Here is a 13,361-nt window from a genome sequence, read left to right on the forward strand (position 1 = left end):
CGCAATGAAAAGTAAAAACATTGCAGATACTTAATTCCTCATTTGAAAATCAACCATATCGTCCGTGTAATAGAGCTTAAATTACAACGGAGAGTTATTTTAGCAAATTCTGATGCAGGGAAAGATGAGAGTGGCTGAATTGAGGTAGAAGCTAAAGTGCGGAATAAAAGTGACGAGCGAAACTCGAAAGAAATAAACTAGAAGTGAACACTGAATCGTGCCGCTATCGGAGATATCGGTTACGGTTTCTAAAGAGTTAACAAGTTTTATCAAAGAAGTTTTATTATATTACGAAATTATATTTCAAATAATAAAAATACGTGGTATCGTTCGTAATACGGGTATTATATATTTACTAAAAGTATCGCGCGTGGAATTTCTGAACTTCCAATATGGTTCCGCAACGGATTTATTAGTCTACGGATTTTTCAAAGTTATTTTTAATTAAAGGCTATTTTTTGTATTTTAATTCATTCATTTGGGAAACAAAAAGTTGCATACATAACTAAATACATCACATAAAAATAACACAAATCCATAAAGTATCAAAAAATTGCATGTTTTGTACGTAAAATCAAAGAGAAAATAAATATAATACCAAAGACAGCAAGGATTTGATTAGAAAAAATAATAACCATAATGCCTTAAAATCGGTGTTGCAATTTTATAAATTTTCAATTTTATATCAAACAAAAAGAAATAATTTTATAAAAAGAATATATTTTATATTTTCAATATTTTTAAAACATGATTATTAATTAAGCTGTAAAATATTTCCGTATGTACAAATATACTTTAGATTTAATTTTATAAGCGTCAAAATATGATCGATTTTAGTAACACAAGTATTTGAATTAGCCAGTGTAACTAAAAGTACGAGATCTTAGTTCCCAAGGTTGATGGCGTGTTGGGAACGTTAATATTTCTTACAGCGCCATTGTGTGGCGACCACCTACCATCATCGGGCCGAATTGCTTGTCCGCCTTGTATCACAATTTTTTTTTTTTAAATATTTCCCAAAGAAACGATTAAAGATAAGCCTACCTAGAACACAATCAAAAAATTTTTTTAATCGTTTAAGCGTAGTCGGGCGCGAAACATACCCTTACCTATCATATACAAGCGACCCTGGTGTCGCTTTCGTTCTGGTCACGTTTTTTTTACAACCGCCTCAGCTGCTGGGGCCGCCAATTGGGGAAAAAGTGCGTAATATTTCATCTATTTAACGGAGTCCTTGTACATACAGAAATATACCTATACAGCAAATTGTAACTCGAGACTCATCCAGAATAATATTTATTCACATCGATATCTATATAGACATTTTATTTAGTTCGCTTATGAACAAGTCATATAAAACGTATTAAGAAAGAGATGGTACCTACAATCAGACCAGTAACTCATCACATATGTACCTGACACCTGCGATATTGACATAGAGGTTCCCCTCTCACTGACAGGAGAAACCGTGGTCAGAATCTAGTTTAAAAATAAATTCGAACGTCGCCAACTAATCTCGTAATACTGTCATAGCGTCAACTAGGATCTTGTAATGTGTTAATCGCTGATTAAATTATTTAGCATGGCAAAGCAAGTCGGGTAATGGCTGGTAGGCGTTTATTTAGTACTACATCGGGCTATATTGCGCTATGCGTGACCGATTACTGCTACGTGTGCTTTGTTAACGAATAAACGGATATACACGGCTATAAATACGTCGTCAATTATTCTATACAAGTTCAATTGTTGTCGTTTAGTTTTCGTTTTACATATCTTTAAAATACTTAATGTAAATGTTACGATAAATAATAATTAAATTGTTAATTGTATTATCATATTATATAATTATGAACATATTAACTATTTAATGTAATTGGTTAAAAATAGTATTAAATTTTATTTAAAGTGTAGTCTTTACAATGTCGTTTCAAATCTACTTATAAAAGTCTTATTAAGTGAAGCATTTTTTTAATTTGTGATAATTTCGAATTAACGTAAACAATATATGAATGGAAAATAAAAGGAAAGCGTGTGAAAAAAAAAAATTTAGTCTCATTAGTAATGTCTTTTGATTGAAAAATGTGAATAATTGTTTTACTTTAAAGTATTTCATTTATCAAAGAGACTTTTTTTTATATATAAATACTTACTCATTCCCTCAGCGTGACCCGTGTTAACTTCATTTTATAGCACTCGAGGGAACTACTCCATCGATCGGGACAAAAGTATCTTATGTCCTTGTGAATATGTTGATTGGTGGAGCATTTTGCACGATATTCTATAGGTAAAGGTTCGAATATTATTGAGTATATATTTATATCATTATTAAATCAAACCATGTCAATGCGGCGAAGTATAACAACTAATATGTCTATAGATTTATATAACCTAAACTGCATTGCAACCAGGCAGTAGCGTAACGGCATGAGCTGGCTCAGAAAAATATTTTGACGTGCGGCGATGCCCCGCTTCGCTGCCGCTCTGGTTTCCTATGACGACAGCTATATGTTGGACGTAAATCCGTGGATGCTTGTAATTATATTTTGAGATTACAGTTTTATATCAGGCTCCGAATTACGTCCACACCTATATTTAAAACCGTGTCATATCACGATATCTCGTTTTCATAGACAACGTTTCAGTTTCGGCATGTACTGGGTGCTAGAGTGCTACCTTGCACTCTGATTTTATTAAGCCGAAGCATAATAACGATTAAATTTTTAAATCATATAAAAAAAATACCTTTTAGAATTATTGTACCTCTATTTAAATATAATTAAAAATTAAGTGTCTTTTAAATAAATAACAGAACAGAAACTGTTAAACAGTATTAGTTGAAGTTGAAAGCCTAAGTTTTTCAGCTCTTGTATATACTGCTAACAAATGATAATTAAAATTAGTTACGTGACTTTAAATGGTAAAGATTAAGTTGTTATTTTGACTACTTCTTTTGACTTTCATAGCGTAGAGCGATAGAGTGGATAGTTATTCGAGTGAACGGAGGCAGCGCATGGCGCATTGTTGATATAAGCACGGTCCAACAAACACGCTCATTTCGTATTCCCGCACGCATCAACACAATGTTTAACAGGAAATTTAAAAATGCATTAAATCTAAACTCTATTAAAAATAATCTAAATTACAATCGTTTAAAAATACTGAATTAAAATTTCTTTATGAGAAACTTTCCATGTGCTAGTACTTAACATGGATAAATTAACAGACGGACCAAATTTTCTATTTAAAATACATAGTATAAGTTTATTATAAGGCATATTTCAATCTACGAACAAATAGGTATTGGATATATCAGAAGCTACCTAGATATTGTTCTTGTATCTCATAATGACTGCTTCGTTAGTTCGGTGGCTTGATATAAGATCACAGATCCCGAGGTTCTGAATTTAAAACCAAGGTCGGTCCGATAAAAAGTTCTTGGGTTTTTTTGTCAGTAAATTCTCACTAACATCTCGAAGTTCCAGACTTCCAGTTGAAAGTGTGAACTCTTATGTACAGGCATGTAAAGGCTTTGGTCCTGCTCCTGAACTATTTCCGGTCGTGTTGAATTTGCCGTCCCATCGGATTATATAAGTGACGGAATAGAGAGCGCACCCGTGTAGCACACACTTGCGTACTTGATATATAATATATTCTCTGTTCCAACCATAACAGGAAAAAAGCCAAATAAACAACATTTGACAGCAAATTGACGCGATATCATTGGTTAAGAGCTTGATTAATCTATGATATTCACTATGGATTTGCGAAAAAATAGCCTTTTGGATGTCGATGACACTGTTCGGAATTTTGGAAGTAAAATTAAAGTGGAAATACGTAATTAAGTGTAATAATGTTGTATTATAAATAAAGATATATTATTTATAAATCCTTAGTAGTACACAATGTCGCTGTATTATTAGCAAATCGCGTGAAATACCTTAATCTAAGGTTTGTTTATCTCTTTTCCTACTTCCATTGGAATAGGCTTTACGTAGGAAGTCTCCTATAATATTGACCGTAAGTGAAATCGGTCGGACGACATCATCATCTTCATCATCATCACGTTTAATTTAATTTAATTTAATAAAATATAATAATTAATAGATTATTAGATAGTTAGATATAATAAGTAGAAATTATAAAAAACAAAACATTAAATATAACCTATAATCGCTGTGTCAATGAACCACAGATAATATTTTGAAATAATTTATATTTTAATTTTTTAAGACAACCAACAAAATAAGTGTTTCATGGAAAGAGAGTACTGTAAAGTGGTTATTATATATATATATATATATATATATATATGTACTGCTATTTAACGGTCACCATCCTCTATCTATTTCTGGGCTAAGGCCTCCTCATACATGATGACATATACTATGTCGGTTTTAAACAACCCACACGTACTATGTTTTTAATCGCCACCCATCACGAGATGTATTAATTCCTTAACTTGTAGTAATTACCTTCAAAGTAATTAAAATTTACTGGCTTCTTTGACGCCGTAATATTTGGTTAAATTCACCTGTTCAACCTGTACTGAACCATTTTCGCACATTTCATGCATGGATAGATTTAGAAAATTATTCAAGATCACATTTAATTGTAGTCATGATTTTTTAATACAGTCATGAGAAAATATTTCCAACTTCACTACAGAGTTCCTTCCCGTAAATTGTAAAATACGGAATGTTATTTCAACCTGAAGGTGGATTATTGCGGTAACGAGAAATTTCCAACAGACAGCGAACAGATGCACGTAGAGATCCAGATGCACTTAGTAGGGAACATACCTCGGGTGGATGAAAAATATATCCTAACGTAAATACAATTGTAATCCTTAATTTCAATGTGATAGAACTCAAAATATTACCGCCGATATTTTTTTATCATTTAATACTTAAAATTACGGTATATATATAAATATATAACTAAAAAAATATGTATACTGAGGTTAAATAAACGAATATATCATGATTCATAAACTGAAAGACTGCTTGGTCCATCATCATAATCATCACCATCATTAATTGAGTGATACTGTTTTTTTATATAATCTTCCAGATTTATATTCATCTTGGAATAACATTCCTTCGCCATTTATAATATCACAACCGGAATTGACTAGACAGAATGTCAAAAATATTTAGATATATCATAACACACAGAGGAGCATAGAAAATGTGCACGTGTCGTAATTAATGCGAGTCATTTACGGAGCATGGTCGTAAGCCCTAAACGTTCTTGTTCAGAGGAGTTGAGCACAGCCTAACATTCTAACGTTTATAGGCTGTTGTTTTCACTTTACAAGATACTATTGTTCAAAGTCCAAAATAAAGAATAAGAAATATTAGCATCGGGATATTTAGTAGGGAGACAGGTTACTTGGCCACCTGATGGTATGTAGTCACCACCGCCCATAGACATTGGCGCCGTCAAAAATATTCACCATTCCTTACTTCGCACCACCAACTTTGGGAACAAAGATGTTATGTCCCACGTGTATTGTGTAGTTGCACTGGCGCACTTTTTGTTTCAACCAGAAAACAACCATCCTGAGTGTTTGTCGGAAGAATTTGTGATAAGTTTATGATGCCCACCTGCAGGGTGGACGTTTTTTGGATAGTAGTTCATCCCTCGCATAAGATAGTAGGAATCTTCCGCAATCATAGGTCAGATCACGCCTATTTAAAGCATGCCAAAAATAGTCAAAGGCACCGTATACCTACTTTATATTTTTAGCAATCTGCCGGAGCTGTCAAAGGGACAACCCTTTAATTACACATCTTAATTATAAAGAACATACTAGTTAATGACACAAACATATATTCAAATAGGAACTGCTTAAAACATTAATTAAAGGTTTAGTTAAGCAACAAATGCAATCTAAATTTTCATTCAGATGAATCGCTCATCAGAATCTATTCATTTCATAGTTGGAATAGTGGGTCATAGTTATTTCGTTCTGGCGTTCTAGTTACACTTTACAAATATGAACCTAATAATTTTCTCATTAAAACGCTTTATATACTTTGCGAAATACAAGATACGATCAAAAGAAAGTTCTAACTATATATTTGTTACATATCATTGCTTTAATGTGTAATATTTTGACATCGAAATCAGTATATACTTAACGTGCATCTTTCAGATGCTGGTGAAAGCAAACACACAACACATAAGTTCCTCAGAAGCATCAGAAGCATTTTAAAACATGTTTCTATCACAGTGATCCGAAAGAGCAGACTAGTAAATCTCAAACAACAAAGTATAACTTTGAACAATAATCGAGCTAAGTTTATTCTTTCGCCCAAACCCATTTGTTTATAAATCTTTGGTAATTTTTGCCTATCGATGATTAGAGATGACAATTAAAGAATAAAGTTTCATACTCTTCTCAAGTTCTATCAGCATTCGAATTTTAAGAATATATCACTTACTTGTGTAATTTAAATAAGACGTAGCATAATATGATAGTACTTATTTTCAATTTTGTAATTTCGTAAAAATAGGTTCAGTACAAATCAAGACCACGTGGACTGATAGCTAGAATGCTAGCAGCAGTTCCGCTTTGAATCCCAATTACGGTTCCTTTGACGAAAAATTAACCAGCTTTCCTGTTACAAGAAGCAAAAATATGGAGTTTCGAATGTTTTAGAAACTTTAGCAGTATTACTCCAAGGCCCAAGTGTTTCTATTAACGGATGTTTATATTAACGGATTGGCGAGGAGTTTGAGTTTTGCGACATTTGCGGTCTAAAAAATTACATTATTTACCGATGTTGATACGGCTGGCTTAGTATATTTCAGTCTCTTTCACAGCATAATGTCTTACGGTATTATGCTCTGAGGAAACGCAGCTATCCATACTATATTTGTGCTACAGAAGAGGGCTATTCGCGCAATCTATAACCTAGGAGCTAAAACATCATTGAGATATAAATTTAAAGAAATCAAGATATTGACTGCTGCTCAATATATTCTGTAATGTTATGTATCCACGGATTTTTTTTTGTGATTTTATGAGATAATATGATACTCATAGCATTGGTACAAGGAACAAACACAAAATTGTTACTCCTGTTACTCGACTGCATAGAGTCAGTAACTCTTTTGTGGGGCAATATATACGGTTCTACAACAGGATCCCAGAAAGCATTTAAAATGCCTCAGTTGCCGAATTAAAAAAAAAATGTTTAGGAACACTTGTGTGCGAAAGGTTACTATACAATTAGTGAGTTTATGATTGATAACACACCTTGGGAATGAAAAGATCGCCTCCTGGCTATTTATTTTTATATTGAATATATGTAAATACTAAAATTGACAAAAAAGACCCGCTTAGTTTCTTTTGCTGGTTTTTTTCAGGTCAGGGTATTTTAGTTTCCGAACCGATGGTAGTGTTTAATTTTGACAATCAGTAACTCAGTGTAATGCTTCAATATTGAATAAAGAAATTTGAGTTTTCAATTGGAAACGATTCAAATAGATCTATAAATAATATTTAAAGTTTGCATAATTGTTTCTTATTGCAATTGGGACGAAACTTTGCCGAGTCGTTCTGCGTACACCCTAGAAGTTACTGGTCCAATACTATGCCAAAATAAACATCATAAGAATACCTATCGGATGAAATTTAGGCGCATATCTATCCACCAACCCGCGTTCGAATAGCGGGTGGAACTATTACCTTATCCCTATGTAATGGAAATTTACTTTAAGTTCACATTCGTTCATTAATTCAGGGATTGTGAGTGTCAAATTATAGTAACGTCATAATTAAGTACCAGAAAACGAATTGGCGTACTGTGAGCTCGTTTGAAGTAAAATGTCACCAATGTCATTCGCTACGCGCGCTTAGCTCTGTTTAATGCAAAATAGGTAGTGCGCACTTAAAGTTTGAAATGAATTTATACTTGAACGTTCATTTTATTATTTGCAGTTTAAAAATTATGTTCCTGCATTATTTCAATAAATACTGAATTGTGTATGCTAATATTGACCTTTGGTGTAATATATTGTAACTAGTAATCCATCCTTTCAAAGTTAATAAAAATAATGAAACGAGTAACTTCCGAGTTTCTTGTCGGTTCTTCTCAGTAGAATCTACATTCCAGATCGGTGGTAGCTTTACATTAATTCAACACTGTAACGTGACGATTCAAAAGTGATTTTACGGGCCCACTTGGATATAGAATATTATTATAGGTTTTTTATTTTGAAATCAATATAAAAAAACTAAGAGCACAGAATGCAGGCTTATCGGTGAAAGAGCGATTTAAGATAAAGAAAAACTAGCGCACCTAAAAAGTAAAATAAAATGTTGAAAGATAAATAAGAACTAGACAGTATTTTTCTTCGTTTTTACATTACGTCTTTGTGATAGAGTCGTGGATCTCGTGCCATCCGAGTAAATATACTTGCAGTACTTAGCAGTAGGGCCATTTGCAAGCCCCTATCTGTAGGTACAATCAACTCATCATATTATACTGTCAAATAGCAGTACTTAGTACTGTTGTGTTCCGGTTTGAAGAGTAAGTAAGCTAGTGAAACTAAAGAGACGAGGGACATAATATATTGGTTCTCAAAGTTGGTGACGCATTGATATGAGGATTGATTAATATTTCTTACAGTATCAATGTCTCTAGGCAGTCAGGTGGTCTATTTGCCAGTCAGCTAGCCTAAATAAATAAATAAAATTATGAATATGGAATACGATCAGCTTTTGTCTTCGCGTTTATTCAAAATATTTTTTAGGAATTTCGAAACGTATAACAGGTTTTGTTTTGATTTAATTTCGTTGTAAACTGCAAGTCACTTATCTACATTTGGCGCCAAAAAGTTGAAACCTTATTTAAATGAAATTTTTAATGACAAATAGATTAGTTATATACATTAGTTCAGTTAAAATTAGAGTTTGTCGATAACAATTTACTTTAATTTTTATTACGTTTATCTTTTTATTCTTATACAACCGTAGTAGCACCGCTCTCTAACCATCCAGTAAGTATTTTCCGCTCTTTAAAATTAATTCTTTGTTAAATTGTAACAATTTAGTAAATTGCAATCAAGAATCTTTTTTAATTTTTTGCACATCAAAGAATGGAGCTCCTCAAAATGAGGCCATAACTGATTTTTATGTGCAGCTATCGTCCCATAATCACTGGGATAAAAAACGGCTTACGCTATGAATGTATTAGATACCTACCTAGTATAGATACCAAGTACCTAGATAGTATCCCTGCGCGGCATAGAGTGCAGCGGTTGGAGTGCAGTTAGGGTATGACGGATTAAGAGTGTCAAGCCGCTTACCGTCACGTTACACGACTCAAACCTACCCACAAGGCGTGAAATTAGATGTTTCAAATCAATATAAAATAATTTCTACAATACAAGGTTGTAATCTGAAATAATTAATGAAATTTTATATATTTTTTTGTTTTTTACAATAATTGATTTCATCAGGATACTGTTTGTATAAATAAGTAATGTAAAGTACTTCTTACAACACCAAACCGAATTGTTTAAAGTCGGTTGCAGTATTATCAAGTCACGTTTCAAAGCAGCTGCGTTAGCCAATTTGAGAGCAATGTTAATATTTCTCGTGTTCATCCCCATTCATAAGGGAATCGATATATTTTAAATTCTAATTCAAGTCGAACTCTTTTACAACACTCGACCCAACTGAATACCAAGTATCTGTTACCATTTAATCTGTCTGTATATAATATATACTTGGCTTTATATATGCATGCGATGCGATTTCGATCTCGAAATTACTTATTACAAATCAAATCAAATCAAATTCCTTTATTCTATGTAGAAGCATTACACTTACTTATTTATTTATAATTTAAATATTACGTAGCGCTATGTGGTAGTACTTGTTTAAAGTTATGTATTTTTGTATATTTTGTAAAAAAAAGCTTCAGTACAAGTAGACCACAATATGGAATGATGGCAAGAATGCTAGCAGCAGTTCCGCATTGAATCCCAATTACGGTTCTTTTGACTAAAAATGAATCAGTTTTCCTGTTACTAGTAGATGCAATAATATGAAGTGTCGAGTGTTTTAGAAACTTTTTAGCAGTATTACGCCAAGGGAAAAACCAACACCGGCTTGTACCTTAGAAGAAACGTCAAAAGAAATTCGTCTGTTTTTTTTTGTTATATAATTTATGATGTTTACATGTATTCAAAATCACAAAGAAATAGCCAGGAGGCGATCATTTTATTCTCAAGGTGTGCTATTGACTGTGAACTCACAAATTGTATAATAACCTTTTGCACACAAGCCTTCCTCGACATATATTTTTTGTTATTTTGACATGAGAGCCGTTTATTTATTTTTAAAGTTAATTGATTACAGGTGAAATATATGTTATTAATTTTATTATTAACGAGGCCTCAACTAAATATTATGTATTATTCAAGAGTTATGTTCGTACATAACTCTTACCTTTTGCTGAGTGTTTTTTGACGATATAAGGTTTGAATTTATGACACAACCTTCTTTATACTTTAAATGAGTGCTCGTCTACGTATTAGACAGTTAATTATAGATTATTTTTTTATTGCAAAATCTTTCACAATTCTGTGTTACGAAAAAAAAACATAAGATTTTTTTTTAAATTGAAGTTTATACTGAGCATCGTTACCGGTGAATTCGAATTTTGAAAATATAACAATTGAAATAATCTCACTAAACCGACCGAAGTTTTATTATAAGACCTAATATTTTATCAAAATATAACTCACTACGAATTGCAGGTCATTTCTGGATATTCTTTAAATAACTGAATCTTAAGATTTATTGACTATTCCTGCGCAGTTGAGAAATGTAAGCGCCTTTATGTCCTGAACAATCCTGGTTTTCTAATTTCCTAGCTAGCTTTAAATCTCTGCTGAATAAGAAGCCGCACATGGATTGGTACAGTCTGAAAGTATTCTTACGAATTGAAATATATATTTTTCATCAATTCTCGGAATTGAATCAATGTACGTAACGGGTGTTTGTATATTTATTCAAGTCACTAACATTTACAGGAAAAAATTATATAGATGAAATATAGTAAAGAAGTTCTATTTATAATACAAAAAGAACATAACAGTTAAATTTATTTAAATTAAAAAAAAAAATAACAAAATTCTTAATATGGAAATAAAATAGCTATATATCCACAAACATATATGAGATGAATATAATTTGTTGCTATGTGTATTTTAGATTAAAAGATTCGACACCGTTTTCCGTTTTCCGTGAAAGTAGGCATATTTTTTGATTAAAATAAATGCAAGCTTAACATGTAGGCTATTTGTTAATAAAATATGTCCTCAATATTTTCGGGTGGGTATCGATATATAATCATTATTATTAGGGTTTAATGTACTTACTACCTGATTTAAAAATCGGAGATTATGCCTCTCGCACTGCCATATTAAAAAAATGGGACCCACAATTTTTTTTTGACATTTTCCTTTTCCAATGTATTTTACGATAGCAATTGTTATAACTAGAGGTACAGTATAATAAATAAAACTAAAAACTCCCGGAACACTTTCAAGGTAACTCCATTTTTGAGCACCAAATGACTGTATTCACTAGTAGTAAACTATTCTTATATTAATATACTATTTTATAGTAATAAAAACATTAATTGCAAGTAGGATAGCTATAGATTTTTTTATAACATTTATAAAACTTATATGAATAGTTTGATTTATATGAGGTCTTAAGCTCACTCGACCGTAGGCATAGCTTTTAGTGGGACAAATCGGCCGCTCACAGCAGACTCGGCGAAGATGTGACATATTATTTTCAATTTACACTCTTCAACATCCAACTATTTGTCTCGCCGACATATTGACGGGCGCACTTTGTAAGGTTTTACGAGTTAAACTAAACTTTAATATAAAAATGGATCGTTATATAAAATTGTTATGTGGATGAAATAAATTGAAATATATTTCAGAACTGTTTTAGATATATGAAGTTAGACAAATACACATTCTTGATGAATGATATTGAGATTTTGACTCATAGGTCTCTTAGAATTATGTTCTTCGTAAAAAATAAGAATTCAGATTAACGATTTTAAGCATATTTAGATGCACGGTACTGTAACATTACCAACTTTATTACTGCAGCTGTTACTAAGATTTTCTAAGAAGAAAATCTCAGTCAGCAAGCGTATAAGCAGGCCACTATACCGATAAGCCAAATAGGTACATTTTCTTAAGTTCCTTAAAATTAAAAAAAATACTAACGCAATTCAGCTATTGACTTTATCCAATAATACATCAAAGCGATGACGTGTGCGTTTGTATTTACTAATAAAATAATTAAAAAATAAAAATAGCCTTTATTACAACTACAATAAACTTTTACATGAGTACTTGTACTCTAGGTTATAATAATGTTTAGTTAAATGGTATATATTATGTATTAGATTTGTATGTATAAATAAACATAAATAAATATCAATGAATGTTTGTAGCAGTTACCTCTACGGCGTAGACCTCTCCTAAGCTTTGCCATACATCTCTTTCCCGTGTCTTTTGCACCCAATGAGATCCACATCTGTGAATGAAAGTATCTCTCTATATTTTATTTGCTCTCCCCTTTTTTCTTTTCCTCTCTCGTGGTAACCACTCTGTCACACGTTTTGTCCATCTATTGTTGCGCATCCTATAAATATGTCCTGCTCAGTCACTTGAGTAATCTAATTATTTTTCGTACATCTGTTATTTTTATTTTTCTTCTGATGCAGTCGTTGATCCGAGCATACTTATTTCCATTTTACATTAACAGATAGCATTCTCTTCAACGTCCTAGTTTTTCAATGACCACATCTGACAACTGTATGTTAGACATGGCAATACTGCTAGTTCAAGAAACTTTTTCTTTACATTAATATTGATGGTAATATAAAGAGTTATTTTTTAATTTATTCTCTTTTTTCTGCTTAAAGAGATCTTTTTTTTCATGTTTGATATACCTGTTTTATGTAACTTTTTGCGGTTACTTCAAAAACTCTTGTTGTTCTATTTCCAACTTATTGTATTGGTTTTGGACTTGACTATTGATGAACAAACTGCTTCCATTAATTTATTATACCAGTAACTAGCGTCATCTTCTGAGAAAACTGGTATTTCCCTGATATAGTCAACAGTTTTTTATTTTTCTTCTTCTTCTTTATTTTGTATCTAAGGATCGCATCGTATCCTGTGGTCAATATTGAAGTTATTATAGAATTTTTTTAGTATAGTAATTATTATTTTTACTACAACACTGTTAAATAACAGTTGCTTGCTCTCGAAGTAATTCTACTACGTGCAGCTGATCCAAAGGAGTT

This window comes from Vanessa tameamea, chromosome 6 (genome assembly GCF_037043105.1).
Source record: "Vanessa tameamea isolate UH-Manoa-2023 chromosome 6, ilVanTame1 primary haplotype, whole genome shotgun sequence".
Taxonomy (NCBI): domain Eukaryota; kingdom Metazoa; phylum Arthropoda; class Insecta; order Lepidoptera; family Nymphalidae; genus Vanessa; species Vanessa tameamea.